The sequence below is a fragment of the Amblyomma maculatum genome, unplaced genomic scaffold (genome assembly GCF_055883805.1).
Source record: "Amblyomma maculatum isolate TAMU_Amacu unplaced genomic scaffold, ASM5588380v1 scaffold_13, whole genome shotgun sequence".
Taxonomy (NCBI): domain Eukaryota; kingdom Metazoa; phylum Arthropoda; class Arachnida; order Ixodida; family Ixodidae; genus Amblyomma; species Amblyomma maculatum.
Window position 1 is genome coordinate 38,191,889 of NW_028146738.1, and position 18,115 is coordinate 38,210,003.

The 18,115-nt window shown below is 46.8% G+C and overlaps 1 non-coding gene across 1 annotated transcript; it reads right to left on the reverse strand.

The window, feature by feature from the left end:
* Window positions 1–17,425: 17,425 nt before the first annotated feature.
* Window positions 17,426–17,497, reverse strand: TRNAP-UGG (transfer RNA proline (anticodon UGG)). Its single transcript has one exon. It is a non-coding gene; the product is annotated as a tRNA-Pro (tRNA).
* Window positions 17,498–18,115: the final 618 nt, after the last annotated feature.

The following is an 18,115-nucleotide window of genomic DNA, read 5'->3' on the forward strand; positions in this document are numbered from 1 at the left end:
GGTTTATTTGTATGTGCAACTTAAATGGGGCATACTTGAGCTATTCGTGTGGGACATCATCGGGCAGATTTGAGCTATTCGAGTGTGACTTAGTTTCTCACGAATATTGTATCGAACGAACTATATGCGTGATGAGTGAGGATTCTAAGATTAAAATTCTTCGCACGGGCTAACTGCATCTGCCAAATGTTTTCCGCGGAACTTATAAAACCCAACGCTTTTCTCAACACATTTTGCATATGGAAACAAAACAGAAACACTAGAACACTCAAGACATTTTGGTCGTGTTATGAGAGCTAAATCGAATCGAAAAATGCAACATCAACACAGTACAGTAACAAACAATAACACAGCACGTAAAGTGGGTAAGCCGAGACATCAGTTTGACTAGGAGCCCGTGGCCGTGGCGTTCGTGGATGCAGCAGACAAAGCGTATCGCAGCCACCAGTTGAAAGTGTCGCAAAGCGGCATGAGCCGCCTGACGTCGGCCAAAAGCGGCATCCAGTAATTAGTGCCAAATTATGTCCGCATCCATTCTGGCCCTCTGTCAGCTTCAGCCCCACTTGCCGGCGATCCTCACTGTCTTCATCTAAAGCCATTGACTCCCCCGCTGAACACAATGGAGACTTGTCTGATGCAGGGAGGCTGGTTGCGGAGACTCTCGAGCACGGCATTCGCGAACCCCTCCGACTTGGATGCTGCAAAGAACACACACCAGGTCTGAAGAAAGACCTCGCGAAGCGCCTTGTAAGGAGGAGCCGGCACGAGGGGAGCTGAATATTGTCGTCGCAAGACGAACCGCCAACAAGGTCACTTATCTCCTTCTTAACATGGTAGCGCTGAAAACCTCCTTCTACAAAAACCTCGGCGTTCCCGTTGTCAGCATCATTTCCGGCGCTCTCAGAGAAAAATCAATGGCATGGCTGCGGCATCTAATACGATAAGCCTTAGATTTCAACGACGTGACGTGACAACCTGACAATGACAATTACGCAGGAGTTCACAAAACTGGTTTGCCAATTCAGATAATACAGTGAGGGTAATCGAACCCTTCAGGACACTTGAATTCCGAGTCTGACATGCCGCCCTGTAGGAAAAAAGTACAGTCTTTGAAAAAAGTAACCAAGCTGCAGGGTTTCCTTCTCAACCGTAGTTTGGAGCCCTTGATCTGTTTCAAAAGGAAAAAAATTGTATTTACAGATAAGAGTGATTGGCTTTTTTTTCCGCCCAGGGGATTAATAATTTGGCATGTCCTGTAAAACGCTTAACTACGGGGCTAAGGAGCAAATCGGGCAGCCTGGTTGCTTTTGGCAAAGACGGTACATGCATTTTCCTGTTGTCACGAAATACGTTTGGTCGTTTTTTTTTTTTAATAACTTAGAACAGCAGACTACAGAAACGTCTAGAGAAATAAAACTGCAGTACTACTATTGTGCACTACAGAAATACAGAAAACTCTAGCGTTTGCGACAGAACTGAATATTTTGTCGAATTTTTGCTCAGTTGTGTAGTGTCTTTAGACTGGGCACTCATATGCCACGCAGGCACCTTTTAAAAACGAAGTATGATCAATATGTCGAGCGGTATTTCGCATAATATTGCAGCTGGAAAAAACATCCTGGCGACCACTTACGATGTAATAAAGGTAACAAATGGAGAGATTCGTGAATAAGCCAGCGCCAAAATGGATGAAAGCTAATGCGAATATTCATGTGGAATCGTGGACGGGAGCCGTAATTTCTGTCACGTCATGCAATTTGTAGCGGACCTTAAAGTCCCCACCTCGCCCTATTTGTAGCTCCTCCCCCCCTCCGCGAAGAATAGAGTGCAAATCTCTAAGCGATATAGCTTCGGCCTTCAGAAGCACTATTGCTAAAGTGCGTATTCTACCTCCCGTGGGTAGTGTACTCGAATAAATCTTCTACCTCATACAAATTTAATTCAGCATATGAGAAATACGATATTCTATGACAACTGTATGACTTCGGTATGAGAAAATATGAATGAGGTTATTGTGACTAAGTTATTTTTTCAGTGATGTCGCTGATATCAGGCATCTTTGAAGGTCAACCGTTCAGGTATGACTTAGATGCTTACGAGAATCTGGGACGAACGCTGTACACAACGCGCGAGGAAGCTTTCATTGAAACTGTTCCGACCAGCCAATTGACTGTGTCTAATATTATCCGCGGATTGCATAAAAGCCAAAGCATTTATCGCTACACCTTTGAAGTAAGAAAACGAAGAAGTCAGAAAAGTCAGAATGCAACTCTGAATACATTTTTGAACTTACTGTGAGGTCTAAACGGATACAAATGTTTTGCAGTGATCGACTAAAGTCTATATTCGTTCATCGGTCCAAATACACCTCATTTAATGATTCTGACAAATGATCGCGGAATAGAGCGACGCTACGCGCGTCCTAAGTCGTCTTAGCTATGAGCCGTAAAGTAGGCAACAGTCGCGCTTTTTTAGCTGGTCGTTATAGGGCTTGCCACACGAATGCCAGCGAGCATTTGTGAGATCCCAGAAACTCAGCGGAGTACTCAAGGTAAAGTAATGACATGATCTTATATTATACTAGCTGCAAGACGTGCGTAAATAGCATATGCAGAAAGTTAACATGTAAGCTGCATTTAGTTTCGAAATCTGTCTGCTCGGGAAGCATCCTCGCCGGCCCACGGCCCACCTGTTACTTATTGCCAGATTTCTCTGTTGGTTGGATAGTTGGTTTATAGAGTTTAACGACCCAAATTTACTTTGAGTTTTCCCGCGTGCGGAACAGTGGGAGAGCCGGCTCTCCAGAGGCGATTTGGATTGCCAACTATGTCTAATCCAGCACGCCCAGCGAGCAGCGAAGCTCAGCGGAGCCCTGGAATAGGGGCACCGACCCTGTGAGAAGACGGAAGATGGACCTCTTCTGCTACTAGCACAAGACCTTCCTAGAGAAACTAACGTATTCCCTATCCTATCCTATCCTATCCTATCCCGCCGTCATTTAGCCAACGTTCTAGATTTTACGTTCCGCAGCCGAAACACCTGCCACGTGATGTAAATGCTTTCTTGGTCGGAATGAAGTGGAGTTTTTAAGGATGAGTCTATCGCTGTACGGCTGAAAGCCCGCGAGTACATTGCGCTGCTTTACTGACGGCGTGAAAAGGTCCGGGCGGCAAGACAGCGAACGCGAAACATTTCGTTCAAGATATCTATGTTCGAAACGGACGATACTACTCTTGCGTTCATGGATGAACATTAGATAACGTGCGCTAAGAAGTTGTAGGCATTGGCACGACTGAACTATAAGTGTCATGTTTTTGTAATTAAAATTGTACTCGACGCGCAGCCTGCTCCGCGGAATCTGCTACTGGTGGCCCGCACAGTTCCATCGGTGTTCCGATTATGCGAAAAGGATTGTGTGTAATTCATGAATACAATATCGGTTACGGGAAACGTGTGCGCAGCTCTGTGAAGCTCATACCAGTAAGTACTAAAAACCAGCTTAGATGTTGATATAGCAAAACATGCTTTGGACAACATCATGCATCTGCTTCTTACCACAACAGCGTTAAAAACCGCTTTATCAGAAATAAAACTTCAGTCGTTCCCATTGCCAGCGTCATCGTCAGCGCAGTGTGAGAAATATCACGGGCATTGGTATGGCAGCTGATACAGACGGGACTGATAAACCTTAGCGCTTAACGACGTCACGCGACAACTTGACATAGCCGATTTGCTAGGGGCTGCTAAATCAGGCTGTTAATAAAAGCAAGAATCTGAAGGGGAATGTAATCCTTCGGGACCTTGTTTCCGAATCTGATATATTCTGCCCCTAGGTCTCGCAATAGAGTTCTAACGGCTTATTAAGCTTTACATTATATCTCTGTAATGTGTAATTTGCCATAATATCGTAGCTCATGGCTGTATTCCAGGAAAATAATTCTTAGATAACAGAGATAACATAGTTTAGGGATTAAGCCGCTGGGAACGTTCATGAACGCTAAAGAGAATTCGCATGTGAAGCCACAGACAACGCCCGTTAATTTTGTGGCGTCACACGGTTAACCCGGAGTTTAAGCTCACCATCCAAACTCATTTCTTCCACTCATCGGAAGTAAAATATTACAGTCCCATTGACCCACACTGCAGTAATCAAAATCTGTATTGCTCAGCAGATATCCTACCGCTTCTACAGCTGCCTCTCCTGTGTAAACCAAAGCAGTGTTGCGGAATTACAGTAGCTAGTCTAAATTCTAAACTTACCGGCTCTGATTGCACTTCTCGGCGCTGATCTTGAGCCCCGGGTGTCCGCGCCGGCGCCGACACTGGATAACACGCCGGGATCCTTCCACAGCAGCCGGCTCCTCCGAGTTGGCCAATTGGATGAGCGCGACCCCTTCTCGCTGTGCGCGGCGTATGGATTGCGGTCTCATGGATCTTGAAGTAACACTTCGAGCTCCCCAGAATTCTTCCAGATCGGACTCAGCTGGGATTGCTGCGGGGCCGCTGTGGCAAAAGTAGGCCACCTCGTCAGCTACGGCAATGTCGCTCACCCCGAGTGGGCCGTCCGTGCTCTTGGGCATAGTTGTCTCGCCTGGACAGAAATCAGGGTGTTAGTTAGCAATGACAGCCCCGGCAGCCTTGAGAACTGGTCTTCTCGAACGGTCAGCCCGCTGCTAGACCCTTAACCCTCGCCAGAGATCCTGCGCGAGCCACGTTTCGAATGCACCGCGTGGCAGTCACGTTCTCGCAATCTTCTTCCTTTTTGCCTTTCATCAATACACCCGCGATCACAGTTTGACTGGTTGTATCTAGTAGGTCGAACTGTTCGAAAATTTTCTTGTCCTATAGACTTTGAGGACGAATCGTACCTTTAGCCAGGTACCTATGAAGGATGCCGCGACTAAGACAAACTTGAACGGGCTTGAGGCATTACAAAAGCGCTGCATTGCGTAGAAAATACAGATTATTTACAACATAAATTCACATTTTTCTTAAAGCAAAACTTACTGAAGATAAACGAATATTTTATATAAATACTGTAATACATGTCTAAAATGAAATTACTCGTGCAGAGGTTTCATTTTATAATTTATACATTCCCAGCGACAAATCGCACAATTTCAGGTTGTCATTTTCTTTTGATTCTGATGAGAAGAAATTATGGCGCTTAGAACCTTGATTACTTAACTTCTGATTTATTTAATAAAATTCATGTAATGTAGAACTTCTGAACTTGTGCACAGGACTCGTTCCTATCATAATTTAAAAACGCTGTAAAACAGTAGTTTCTGTCTCCATCTTCGGAATACAGTTGGTTTTTTAGTTTGTATAACATGGTTTCTTTTTAATCTCTTTTCGTGTGGGATTGATTTTTGCTTTTTCGCTTTCTTCTAAAGACGTTTAAGTCTGCGATGTCGTCGCTTTTGTTAGCTTTGCGTACTCGAGTTATTTGTCCTTTGACTATATGTTGAAATGTCATTCTGCTGAGAAACTTTAGGGTGACGGAACCTCATCTAAGAAATTTTGATTGCCTTTTGGGGTATCATGTCAAACAATTAAATGAAACTTAATCAATTAATGATGTTGGCGAGGTAATATTGAGGGGCCACTATGGTGCTCAGCGGTTAGGTTCTCGACTGCTCAGCCCACAGACGTGGGTTAAATCAGAATCGCCGTTGCCGCGCTCGGGTGAAGGCGAAACGCAAACTGCGCCCCTGTGACGTGCGACGTAGAAACAAACTAACGCGATCATGAAGAGCTGCAGCGCAAACGAAATAAGGATGTCAGAACCTAAGGATGTTAGCACTAGCAGAGGCTGCTTTCCCGCGGTACTCCTGTTTTCCTTCTGTCTTTCATCGTTGTTTCCTTTGGGCAGCGCATCACCATGATGCCTCACCGATTTTCCCTCACGAAGGCACTCATCAAGGCAGAGTTCTGCGCTGGCATGGGGTTTATATGACACGTGTTAGTGCTGTAAGTGAGCGTAAACTTCGCGGAAAACGCGAGGGCAGCTGATATTAAAATTCCGACAAACGGCTACACATGCACACCCTGTGGATACCATTTGCTGGTTCCAAACATAGGAGACTGAACAACGCAACTCCTCGTGAACTGTCTTGCCATCAATAAAACACCGAAAATCCCAATGTCTTAAACTACCCACCATGTGTCTACTCCGCCTCATCCCGCCTGTTATACCGGATTAGGGCTTGTCAAGGTAGTGAGATCTTTTTTGGTTGTTTTCTGTCTATCAACACTCGATGGCGAACAGAGCACAGGCGGTGCATTCTGGCGTTAACCTTTTCCCGTCTTCCGGATAGGTTAACGACTTATATATTTACAAATGCTTATCATAAGTAGTTACATGTTTTAGTCTTGAATGCAATTAACCGTTGACGTAGAGTGCGGCACACTTGCGGTTAAATTGAAAACTAGCCGTTAAACTCTCCTTGAACCAAGGAAAGAGCGTTACCCTTCGGCAGGCGCCGCTTTCACTGCTGCCGCTTCATCTTAGCTCGATTTCAGGCTTTTTCTTGACAAAGGGCTTGTCTGGCTTGACTTTGTTCAATGGTCTCGCCAGGCTGCTGCTCCTGCTGTTCCCAAATGGGAAAACATGGGCAAGCTCAATTTTTGATTGCCGCTTGATCCCTAAATTAGGGCCTTCGTGGTGTTATTGCGGTTGCCCGAGACCAACTTGCTCATACGGGTTCGAGGGGGGGCCTGTGTTGTGTGCCACTTGGGATGATTTGTTTCATCAGTGCTTTCCAGATTGACCGCAAAACGAGTGTCTCTGGAGAGCAGTTGAGCGCGATGTCTCTTCAAGCAGCGAGATGACACCTTGCGATAGGTGGCCTATGTGTATGATTTCGCTTTGTCCACATTTCAGAGTGACACATTCCTGCCAAGCACCACCTCGCGTCGGTCGAGAAGAGTTATATTATGGGAGTTATATTATTCCTTAATAATGGTTTAAGCAATGACTGCAAACGCCGACATTTCAACACCTGCAACCCATGTCTTCAGCGCCTGTCATACGCTGAAGAAGAGGAGATGGCGCTTGCATGCACTACAAGTTTAAAGTAAGGGAATGTTTACTCTGCCGTACAAAATTTGCCACTAGCATCACAACGTTTTCTATCATAACTGGTGTGGGAATTCAACATTTCTCTCGCCCGCACGATGCGGCGAACACCCTCTCTCTCTCTCGGGGAGCCCTCATCTTTCCCCTTCTGGCCTCCTTGCTCCGGTGCTGTGGCGGAGAGCGCGGGAATGAGAGAACGGCCCCTCCTTCCCCTCTGATCTCAGCGGACAGCACCCAGAGAGACGACGCCGCGACGCCGTAGCGCGCGGATGCTGCTATGACACTGAGGAAGAATATTGGGCGTTCCCAATAAACAACTTGGCCCGCTGGCTATGTTTGCCTCGGTGTGACGTTCTTCACGGCCACGGCTGTGGTCAGAGCTAGCGGTGTGGCCTCGGTTCTCAGAGCGGAGCCGCCGCCCCGTGAGAATCCCCACACTAGTTATAATTCTTTGTCATTTACCTTCGCTATTCTTTTTGTTACTCCGAAGTATGTTTTCCTTTTTTTATCTATAAAATATTATTTTTCATTTCAATAAGTAAAAGCTCATTAAGCCCATGTACAAAGTTCAACCGTCACTATCAGTGAAACTGATTTTCTCAAGTTTGTAATATCAGTTCTACAGCATGGAATCTAAGAAAATGTAATCATCACCTGGTCATGGCCCATCTCCCTTGAGGCTATGCACCATTGTTATCAGGGCGACCACAACAACGTAAAAGTTTAATTTCAGTGCAAAGAAGAAAAGAGGAAGGTTGCAATCATGTTCATTTACTCGCTGGTAACACCAATAATTGCAGCTGCGTCGACGAAATTACGATTGAAGTGTCATGGCGTTTTTGTCCAGCGCATTCTCGCGCCGATTCACTGTTCCATACTTACTCGTGCTCGTAACAGCAGTCGCTACACTCCCATGCGGCGAATGAAGCCGAGCTCCACATGCAGCATGGAAAATCTACCGATAACGAGGATCCACAAGGCAAGTGCTGCTATACTTACATCTGTAGGCGACCCAGAATGCATTATGCTTTTCCTGCAAGGCATTTTGTGCTTACTACGTCAACATTTAGGGACGAGATAAAGCGTCTATTTTTAGCGCTCTAGCACTAAGTCATCCACTCAGCCGAAAGGCATTTGGCTGACTGCGCTCCCACTGACTTTGAGAAAACTGAACGAAAGGAATATGGACGCGTCTGCGCTGCAACAAGATTTTGTCAACTGCGCTAGCCCCTGCAGCAGAGCCTTACGACACCGCCGCAGCTGAACACCTCACCTTTGGAACTACGATTCGGTTTCGCCGTGCAGTGCGTGTGGCCCTCTTTATCAATCTCCATCAGTGGGCAAGGGCAACAAAATACACCACTATCACATTGGCCTCCTAAGGAGCGCTGAGCGGATCGAAAACGTTACAGCATGCCGTGGCTAATGTCGCAATGTCCCCAAACCATTTATATTGCCGATCTTTGTTTTAAGCCTGGCCTTGGAGCACTACCTTAAACGGTAAAAAGAGTCAAACGCGACATGCAGCCTGTTGAGCTCATCAACGCGACGTACCACACCGCCGGCTTCTGGACTGGCGCATGCTCGTCAAGAGCGCAGCGGCGGTGTTGTGTTCACTTGAGAGCCGGAACGCGGTGCGTTCCTTTTCGTTCGTTTCCCATGACCCTGGATCGCGGAAGTCGCCGACGCAACGTCGCCGCCCGTAACACGACTCAGGATGTCCGCGCGTGGGCAAAGGTGAGCAGCAATATTGGGCGCGAGCGCCACCACTGGAGCGAACGGCGCTAGTGTCGTCCTAGGGGAGTAAGGGGAGTAAGTGGGGAGTAAGTAAGAGGAGTCACACGTGACTCCTCTTACTGCTGCTGAAGCAGACGCTCGAGTGAATTTGTGCGTTTTAAAAGCTAATAGTCGCGTTTATTTATGTAGTTTTGGTTGATAAAGGTGGCAGCCTTGCACTTTTTGATCTTGCATCGCTACTGAGGCTGCTGAGGTTTACTTAAGCTGTTCCTATGGTCCGTCACTGCTCTGTACCCGGAGGTAAGCGAGTAAACCAGGCGCAAACTCCCATTGCTGTCCGAAATATAAGCCCAGAGAATCTTAATTAATCAAGATTTGAATGGGAAAAGAAGCGAGTGATTATTCTCATGATGCAGCGGACATTTCAGCGAGCAAGATTTCGTCCATAGAGTTGGCGCTAAACAGTTCGGTGAGCGGCAGAAAAAACGGCGCGCGTTTTATTTTGCTCTTGTCATTTGTGAAGCTAACGATACTATCGCTGGAAGGATGGGAAAGATGTTAGCTCCTTCATGGAGCGCTACGCTCCCTAAGAAAGAAAGGATCGTGCGAAAGCCGAAAGGTCTCAAATTATTCTAAATAAACGTGTTGACAAGAAAGTTTCACTGAAGTGAGCTAAAAGATTCTGCCGCCTTGGGCAGCGGTATGAATGATGGTTTGTCTCAGGTAGCATTTACAGTGCTTTAGTAGTGCCAATTGACAAAGTCCGTAAACAAACGAAATATAAAGCACTGCATGCATATGGTGATGTGCTGATGGAGCCGAGGTGTGCGGGAAAAAAAAACTACTGTGCGCGGGGAAAATAAATATCCGCTCTAACCAAAAGTGCCAATGACGGTATTAACTGCGCACGGATTCGCTGCGTGAAATGCACAACTTCACACCACTTAAAAAAAATTCCACGTCATCCCCACAGTCACATTTGTCTGGTCCAATGGAGCAGGCTAACGGTGCCGCTTCCGCGGCGCTATGTGCAGGCGCTCAACCTCTGTGAGGCTCCTGACAGTCCTCTGATCTTGCAGAGGAATCCTATTACCTGTTCAGTGACTGCTTAAATGTGACTGGTTGTGTGGCAGCTTGTTTTTTTTTTTTTTTTATAACAGCAGCAATGTTGCTGCCGGTGCGGGTCGTCGTATGTAGAGCTCGCCAATTTCGATAACTCTGACTCGATGAAGTGCTTTCTTGCCGAATGAATGGGTCTAATACCTCAAAATAAGCTTATACAGGCCCAGAGTGAGGTGTATATTGTTACGAGGTGGCATGATAAGCGATGTAACACGGCGACACAACAGAAACAGAACGACGTGATGACATAACGATGAAAAATGCTTTTTAATGGCCAGCCGGCCGGGCGCGAGCGCTCCGCCCCGCGCCACTGCCCGCTTCGTCATCTTCGTAGCAATATTAAATAAATAAATGTATGTAATGTTAACGCGCAACTGAACTGCCTAGGAGGGCATTATCCCACTTAGTTCTTCACACGGGCGCTTCCGAGCGGTGGCGCCACGGTATGTTCTCGCCCCCAATTTCCGACTGCAGGTTGGGAGATCATCTGCAGTGTGTGTGTGTGTGTGTGTGTGTGTGTGTGTGTGTGTGTGTGTGTGTGTGTGTGTGTGTGTGTGTGTGTGTGTGTGTGTGTGTGTGTGTGTGTGTGTGTGTGTGTGTGTGTGTGTGTGTGTGTGTGTGTGTGTGTGTGTGTGTGTGTGTGTGTGTGTGTGTGTGTGTGTGTGTGTGTGTGTGTGTGTGTGTGTGTGTGTGTGTGTGTGTGTGTGTGTGTGTGTGTGTGTGTGTGTGTGTGTGTGTGTGTGTGTGTGTGTGTGTGTGTGTGTGTGTGTGTGTGTGTGTGTGTGTGTGTGTGTGTGTGTGTGTGTGTGTGTGTGTGTGTGTGTGTGTGTGTGTGTGTGTGTGTGTGTGTGTGTGTGTGTGTGTGTGTGTGTGTGTGTGTGTGTGTGTGTGTGTGTGTGTGTGTGTGTGTGTGTGTGTGTGTGTGTGTGTGTGTGTGTGTGTGTGTGTGTGTGTGTGTGTGTGTGTGTGTGTGTGTGTGTGTGTGTGTGTGTGTGTGTGTGTGTGTGTGTGTGTGTGTGTGTGTGTGTGTGTGTGTGTGTGTGTGTGTGTGTGTGTGTGTGTGTGTGTGTGTGTGTGTGTGTGTGTGTGTGTGTGTGTGTGTGTGTGTGTGTGTGTGTGTGTGTGTGTGTGTGTGTGTGTGTGTGTGTGTGTGTGTGTGTGTGTGTGTGTGTGTGTGTGTGTGTGTGTGTGTGTGTGTGTGTGTGTGTGTGTGTGTGTGTGTGTGTGTGTGTGTGTGTGTGTGTGTGTGTGTGTGTGTGTGTGTGTGTGTGTGTGTGTGTGTGTGTGTGTGTGTGTGTGTGTGTGTGTGTGTGTGTGTGTGTGTGTGTGTGTGTGTGTGCGCGTGCGTGCGTGCGTGCGTGCGTGCGTGCGTGCGTGCGTGCGTGCGTGCGTGCGTGCGTGCGTGCGTGCGTGCGTGCGTGCGTGCGTGCGTGCGTGCGTGCGTGCGTGCGTGCGTGCGTGTGTGTGTGTGTGTGTGTGTGTGTGTGTGTGTGTGTGTGTGTGTGTGTGTGTGTGTGTGTGTGTGTGTGTGTGTGTGTGTGTGTGTGTGTGTGTGTGTGTGTGTGTGTGGAGTAATGTTCTTTTGGCCATATATTGGACAATAAAGAAGAAAAAAAGTAACCACTGAGCCACAGCGGCGAGTGCTTTTGCTCGTTATCTATAGCTTAAGTAAGGTTAAACTTTCGCTTGTTTTTTTCGTGCCTTTTGTTATTGTTAAAAATGACGAAGGAAATGGCGCACACAAGAATATTTACCTCTATATTTACCGAATATAATACTGGGGACAATATGTCTAACCTCTTGAATTGTGTTCGGCTGACAGTAATCCTAGAGAGTTTCAGAACAGGGATGAATATCGCTGTGAGCACAGTTTTGCAGCGTTTGGTTTATGGGTTTTAACGTTCCAAAGCGACTTAGGCGGGGGGGAAGGGGGGGGGGGGGCACCGTTGTAGAGGGTTCCAGAAATTTTGACTATCTGAGGTTTCTTAACGCGCACTGACATCGCACAGCACACGGGTACTCTGCTTTTCGCCTCCGTAGAAAAGCGGCCATTGCGGCTGGTATTCGATCACACATTCTTGGGCACAGCAGCAGTCGAGCGCCCTAACCCCTGCACCACCGTGGTGGTGCGCTTTGCGCTTAAGGAAATAGTTGCGCTACAGCGCCTGCACATAACCCTGATGCCATTGAGTCTTAGGGCTAGCAGCCGACCGTATAGTGCGGAACAGGTGATATTCAGCACATCAGATAATTCCTTGCCACCTTGCGGCTTCCGCTATATAGAAACCTTCGAAACAGGGTCGCCGCAGTTGTGCGCGATATGTATCTGTTACTAGTGCTTTATGAAACGGCATCTCCGATTGTGACTCGTCCTAAAGCCGCCACGTGAAGGTAAAATAACGAAAACGGGAAATCTGAGACTTCTGCTGTATTCCGTCTCGAGTATCGTCTCGCTGGAAACACCACACTGCGTCATTTCATCTTGAGCAGAGCGAAGATGCACCCCTACAGAGCGTTATGGATCAAAGACCTCAGGATTGAAAGAAATCTGAGCGTGTGTATAGAAGATTTTGTTTTCATTTATGTGAACAATAATTGAGTTTTTGGTACCGCATAAAGGCTCCACCTACTCCTTTTCGCAATTTGTATTAACCACCTGGTCTGACAATATACAGATCAACATAACATACACACTGTATAACACATACACAAGTTTGTTCGAAACGTTTTGCTCCGGACGACTTGTTTCCCGCTAAGCACAAACCTTCCTCGTGAACACACATTAAATGTCACATCATCTGGTTGCGGCCACGGCTCCATTTTCTAAGTACGCTTCCTTTGGAGCTATGCCCCCCTTGAGATTGTGGTATTATCCGCGGCTGTGAATCGGTTTATGGATGTTTGTCTTCAACAACTTAGCTATATAGGATAGCGCTTCACTATATTACTATGTCTGTGAAAAGAGTAAAGTTAAGTTGCAAGGACACGTATCAGTCACATTTAAGTAAAATTATTTACACCCGTTGTCAAAAATTATGCAGCGCAGTGTCTCTTTCTGGATCTTCCTGTGAGTCAAGTAAGGTATCGCCATGGTTTCCGATCTTTCAACTATTAGATGAATTCTGTTTCTCACGTCTCCGAGACCCGAGGCTCTCAACCCAGCTCGAAGAGCTTTTACACAAGACCTGTGCTACCACTGAGCATTTTCCCGGCGCCTGAAAGAGCGCCAAATCGAGCCTTTGCTTTCATGTGGGTGTCCTGCCGCGGTGGTGCAGTGGTTAAGACGCCCAATTTCTGTGCCGGAGTAGCCGTGCTCGATCCGGACCGCCAGTGGCTGCGTTTCGATGGAGGCGGAACGGAGAGACATCCGTGTGCCGTGCGAAGTCAGCACATGTTAAAGATCCCAAGGTGGTCGAAATTACTCCGTACACCTCTACTATGGCTCCTCTTTCTCTATCATCACTTTCCCTCCCACCTTCTTCCCTTTCCTTACAGCGCGGTTAAGGTTTCCACAGAGCAAGTGTGAGAGATACTGCGGCCTTCGGTTCCTCTGAATCAATGATTATTATTATATTATTTCATGTGAGAGGGTGACATAAAAATAAGCCTGCGATGACATCTGAATTCACGTTATCCCTATGCCACGCAGGCACGTTCATACAGCTTAGTTAAAGTGGGGCTTTATATGTGGGCTGGTAGCCTACGCTATCGCGTCATACCTTTAAAGACAGAGCTTAGGTGTGAACCAAAATTTTGTAGCGAAAGGTACACTATACGCTACCTTTGAGCCTTTCGCCGGTACCTGGAAGAGCGTCCCACTGCCTAGCAACCGGTTTCGCCGCTGTTGCAGAGGAACAATGGCACGAAGACGAAGACAAAGAAACCATTGTTGATATCAACTTGGTAGTTGCCACCCTTGTGGAGACGAACGACAACGGAGTTGCTAGGAGAGAAGGTTCGTTTGAACGTTGGGACGTCGGTGTGCCCCCGAGTTTGATGTAGAGACGATGTATACCACTGGAATACTTCTACACCCGAATGAGAATGGTCAACGAGAGGCAAAGGGTGCTCATACGGGAAGTGAGTCACTGGGCAACGAACCGAGAGGCGAAGCCGTTACATATTTTGCGGTGACTGAAAAAAAAAAAAAGTGTCAATGCGCATGCGCCAAGACCGGTTTTCGCCACAGGTTCGTTGCGTGTTCTGCGCTGCCTGCGTACGCTACAGAGGACAGGGAGGAGAGTAGCTGCCACAGAGTTAATACGACCCATAGAGTTAATAGAGACACCATAGAGTTAATACAACTGAGCGGCATCCCAGCAGGTGCGCGCACCGCCGCGGAGAGCTAACGAGTGGAGCAGGAAAGCGTCTGCCGGCATCGCATGCTCCCGGCATAAAAGTGGATTCTGCCTTTAAAGCCGATGAACTTTGACGCATTCAACGAAACGTTGGTTGTGTTCGATGCAGCGCTCGGTCCTCCGCAACCAAAGCTTTCGCTCCACATTCGGTTCAACAGCGTTGGACCCATCTAAATTTTATTTTTATTCTTGAAGCTTGTAAGTGTTTAAGTGAGAATTAAGTGAGCAGGTCTCGCATTAAAACGATTTCATGCGCGAACTGATGATAAGAATGAAAAAAAAAACGGCTGTGGCTTAACCCCGCTGTGCCAAGAGTCGTTCTTCTCGCTCTTCGGGCGTCTGCTGCCCGCTTTGCCTTTCGGAGTTCATTTTATCTCTGTTTCTGAGTTCTCTCTCTGAAGAGCTATTTTCTCACGTCTGTTATACCCTTGCGCAACGGCTTCGCTTCTCGGTTCGTCGCACGGTTAATCACTTCCCGCATAAGCATCCTTTGTCTCTCGTTAACCCTTCAAATTCGGATGTTAGAAGTCTTCCAGTGGTATGACATCGTCTCTACTTGGAGCTCGGGGGCACACCGAAGCCACAACGTTCGGACGAATCTTCTGTCCTAGCAACTCGCTCTTGTCGTTCGTCTCCACAAGGGTGGCAACTACAGAGTTGTTATTGCTATCACCAGTGGTTTCTTTGTCTTGTTCTTGTTGTTGCCGTTGTTCCTCTGCAACAGCGACGAAACCGGTTGTTAGGCAACGGGACGCTCTTTCAGCTGTCGGCGAAATACTCAAGGGTAGCATTGTGTACCTTTCGCGTCAAAATTATAGTTTTCGTTTTTAAAGGCATGACGCGACAGCGTATGCTCCAAGCCCACATATAAAGCCACACTTTAACTAAGTCGTTTGAACGTGCCTGCGTGGCATAGGGGTAACGTGAATTCAAACGTCGTGGTATGTAGGCTGATTCTAAGTTCACGCCACATGAAAGGAGAGGCCCGAGTTGGCACTCCCTCAGACACCGCCAAAATGTTCTAGGGTAGCGTGCCTTTCCATACAAAATTGCATGTATATCTGGATCAGAGGTGGCATATCTTTACATCTGTGCGGTTCTCCTCACGAGTGTGCGTCGGACAGGTGGTAGATGGCAGAGTGGCATGGTCGGGCACTGAATGGTGGGCCTGCGACGGCGGCGTCCATGGCGGGAAATTCGAATGGCACGACATTCCGACGATGTCACCACGCCGGTGTACGGTGCAACAACATATATGTGAGAGGACATGTATACTCGGGAATAATGAAACGTATACGCGTAGCGTTCTACAGGTATATCCCACGCATTGTGCGACGTAGCATTGCCGAACGCTTTAGTAGAATTTGCAGAAAAGAGGTACATGTAGTTATTAGGTTTGGCGTCCAGGGTTTAACGTCCCAAAGCGGCTCAGCCTATGAGAGACGCCATAGTCGAGGGCTCTGGAAATTTCGACCACCCGGGCTTTTTTAGAGTCCAGTGACATCGCACAGCACACGGGCGTCGTCCTTTTCTCCTCCATTGAAAAGCGATTGCCGTAGCCAGGATTCGATCCCGCATCCTTGCAAAGGCTAAAGCAGCCACGCGGCCACTGCCCCACCGCAGCTGGATAGTCATTAATAGGCTGTCGTATTCTCACACGCAAGCAGTGTTAGTATCTGCCTAATATTTAATTTACCACCAGACACACAGCGCCTGCCTTTCGAACAGTCGAACGGATATATGTTGCTGTCTTATCGGTGACTTGTTTGACTCGCGACCGTTGCCCGCGAGGGTTGCCGTTTCGATTCCGATCGGGTGGCCATATTTTCTTTTCAGGTCAAATAATCTTACAAGTCCTAATGACTTTTGAGTCACGTTGCTACCTTAGGATCACCATATTTATCTGATGCTATGATGATTTGCTCACCACTCATTTTCATATTCACTTTAATGTATGACGCGAAATACCCCATTCTGAGAAATCCTTGCCATTTTTGAGAAAGTAAACCATTCAGTACGTTGTAGAATTAGTGTGCTTGTGAGCCTCTGGATGGGTTTTTCGCCAGTCATTACAGACAGTATGCACCATTCTGCACAAATCAATCCAGAGCTACCAAGTTGGGACTTCGTCTCACAGTGATCCCGCTCGGCAACTACGGTGTTATTGCGATCGATTTCCCCGCACTACGCCTTTACTTTGAAGGCGTAAACGACCGCTTTGTGCAAAACGGTAACATGCATTCCTTTTATTCTAGTTCGAACAGCGCGGCATGACTCGGCCAGCATGGGCTGTCGATAAGTGCCCGCCTGTAACTGTCGTCTCGTTCATTGCCCCAAAAATGTATACATACTGCTTTCGTGCTCTCTGAAGTAGGGGGCGTGTTGTGTGCGATTCCGTGCCGCCAGGGGAGCAGCGGCCGCAGTTTTTCGCAAGACTACTAGAAGTTGACCTTTCCATACTGAGTATGTCAGTCAGGAAGGCCGAAAGCGAGCAAGTAGGTTTTTTTTTTTCTTCTTTTGCTAACCGAAAAATTCCGCATGAAGTGTTCCATAACTCGTTTCTGACATAGTAGCGCAGAAATATATTTAGATTAATCATTTCCAATTTCCCTAACTAGGATAACTGATAAATTTGTAAATCTTGGCGTCAGTTACTAGTTTTGCCAATCAAATAAATTTTACTTCAAAATCAATGCGTATTGCGGTTTCTTCTATACGTCTTAAATAGAAAAATTATTTTACTTACACTTTCATGTCCTGGAATAAAGAGACCGATTAAAAATTAGGGGTAAAACTGTTTTACGCTCACCGAACGAAACTTGCCTGTTTTGCCGTGGTAATCAAAGAATAAACCAATTTCAATTCTTGAGGACCTCACAACACTGAGGACCAATCCGTATTTTAAAGACACAAACCCGCAATAACAACGCCTGGTTTCCTTCTGAACGGCTCCCTTCATTCTTGGCGCTAGATATGCAGTGATAGAGGTGAACATCGTGCGCCGAGAAATGTTCAGGGCTCTGCGTTTATCTTGCATACATAAATCATGAATGTAGAGGTACCGTTGGGCATGTGTAAATGAATATATAATCTTTTTTCAGAGAATAAAAAATAATCTGCATAAACAGCGCCCGTCCGGGATTTGATCCCGGGACCTCTCGCACCCAAAGCGAGAATCATACCCCTAGACCAACGGGCTTTTCTTTTTTTTTTTTTTTATTGCCGACTTTGACATTTGAAAGTGAAATCAGAAATACAGTGCATAAAACGCGTAAGCCAGGCTTCGGCAAACACGGATTAAAATTCTCTCAGCGACACCAAAACATCAAGCAAGGTAATCCATTCTGGTGGATCAGGGAGTGCTCGGTAACACTCTCTTAGTGAAACGACACTTTCAACAAAATGCTCGCGAACAGGACGCACGACAAGATCAGCATGTTCAAATTGCATCCTCGTTTTCCATATTGAGTGCAGGCCCAGAAGCATAATCAAATCATATGGTATATCCTGTGATGTTCCTATCGGCAAGAACCTTATTCCATATGGATCGAGTGGTAACTGTTTCTTAAGCGTGCGCTGTAAAACATCCCAGTGAAATATTGGGTCCCAGCAGTCAAGAAAAACATGCTCTATTGTTTCAGGTTTTTTGCATAAAAAACAATTGGTAGTCCAGGGTACGAAGATGCCTTTGCTATGAAGTCATGTCTTAAAGGGTAGCGTGTTAGTGTGCAATTTAAAGAAAAAAGTTTTGACTGAAGATATTACCGGCATTCTTTTAACTCTTTTAAGGACGTCTTGGCCGGGGCCTCCATGGTAG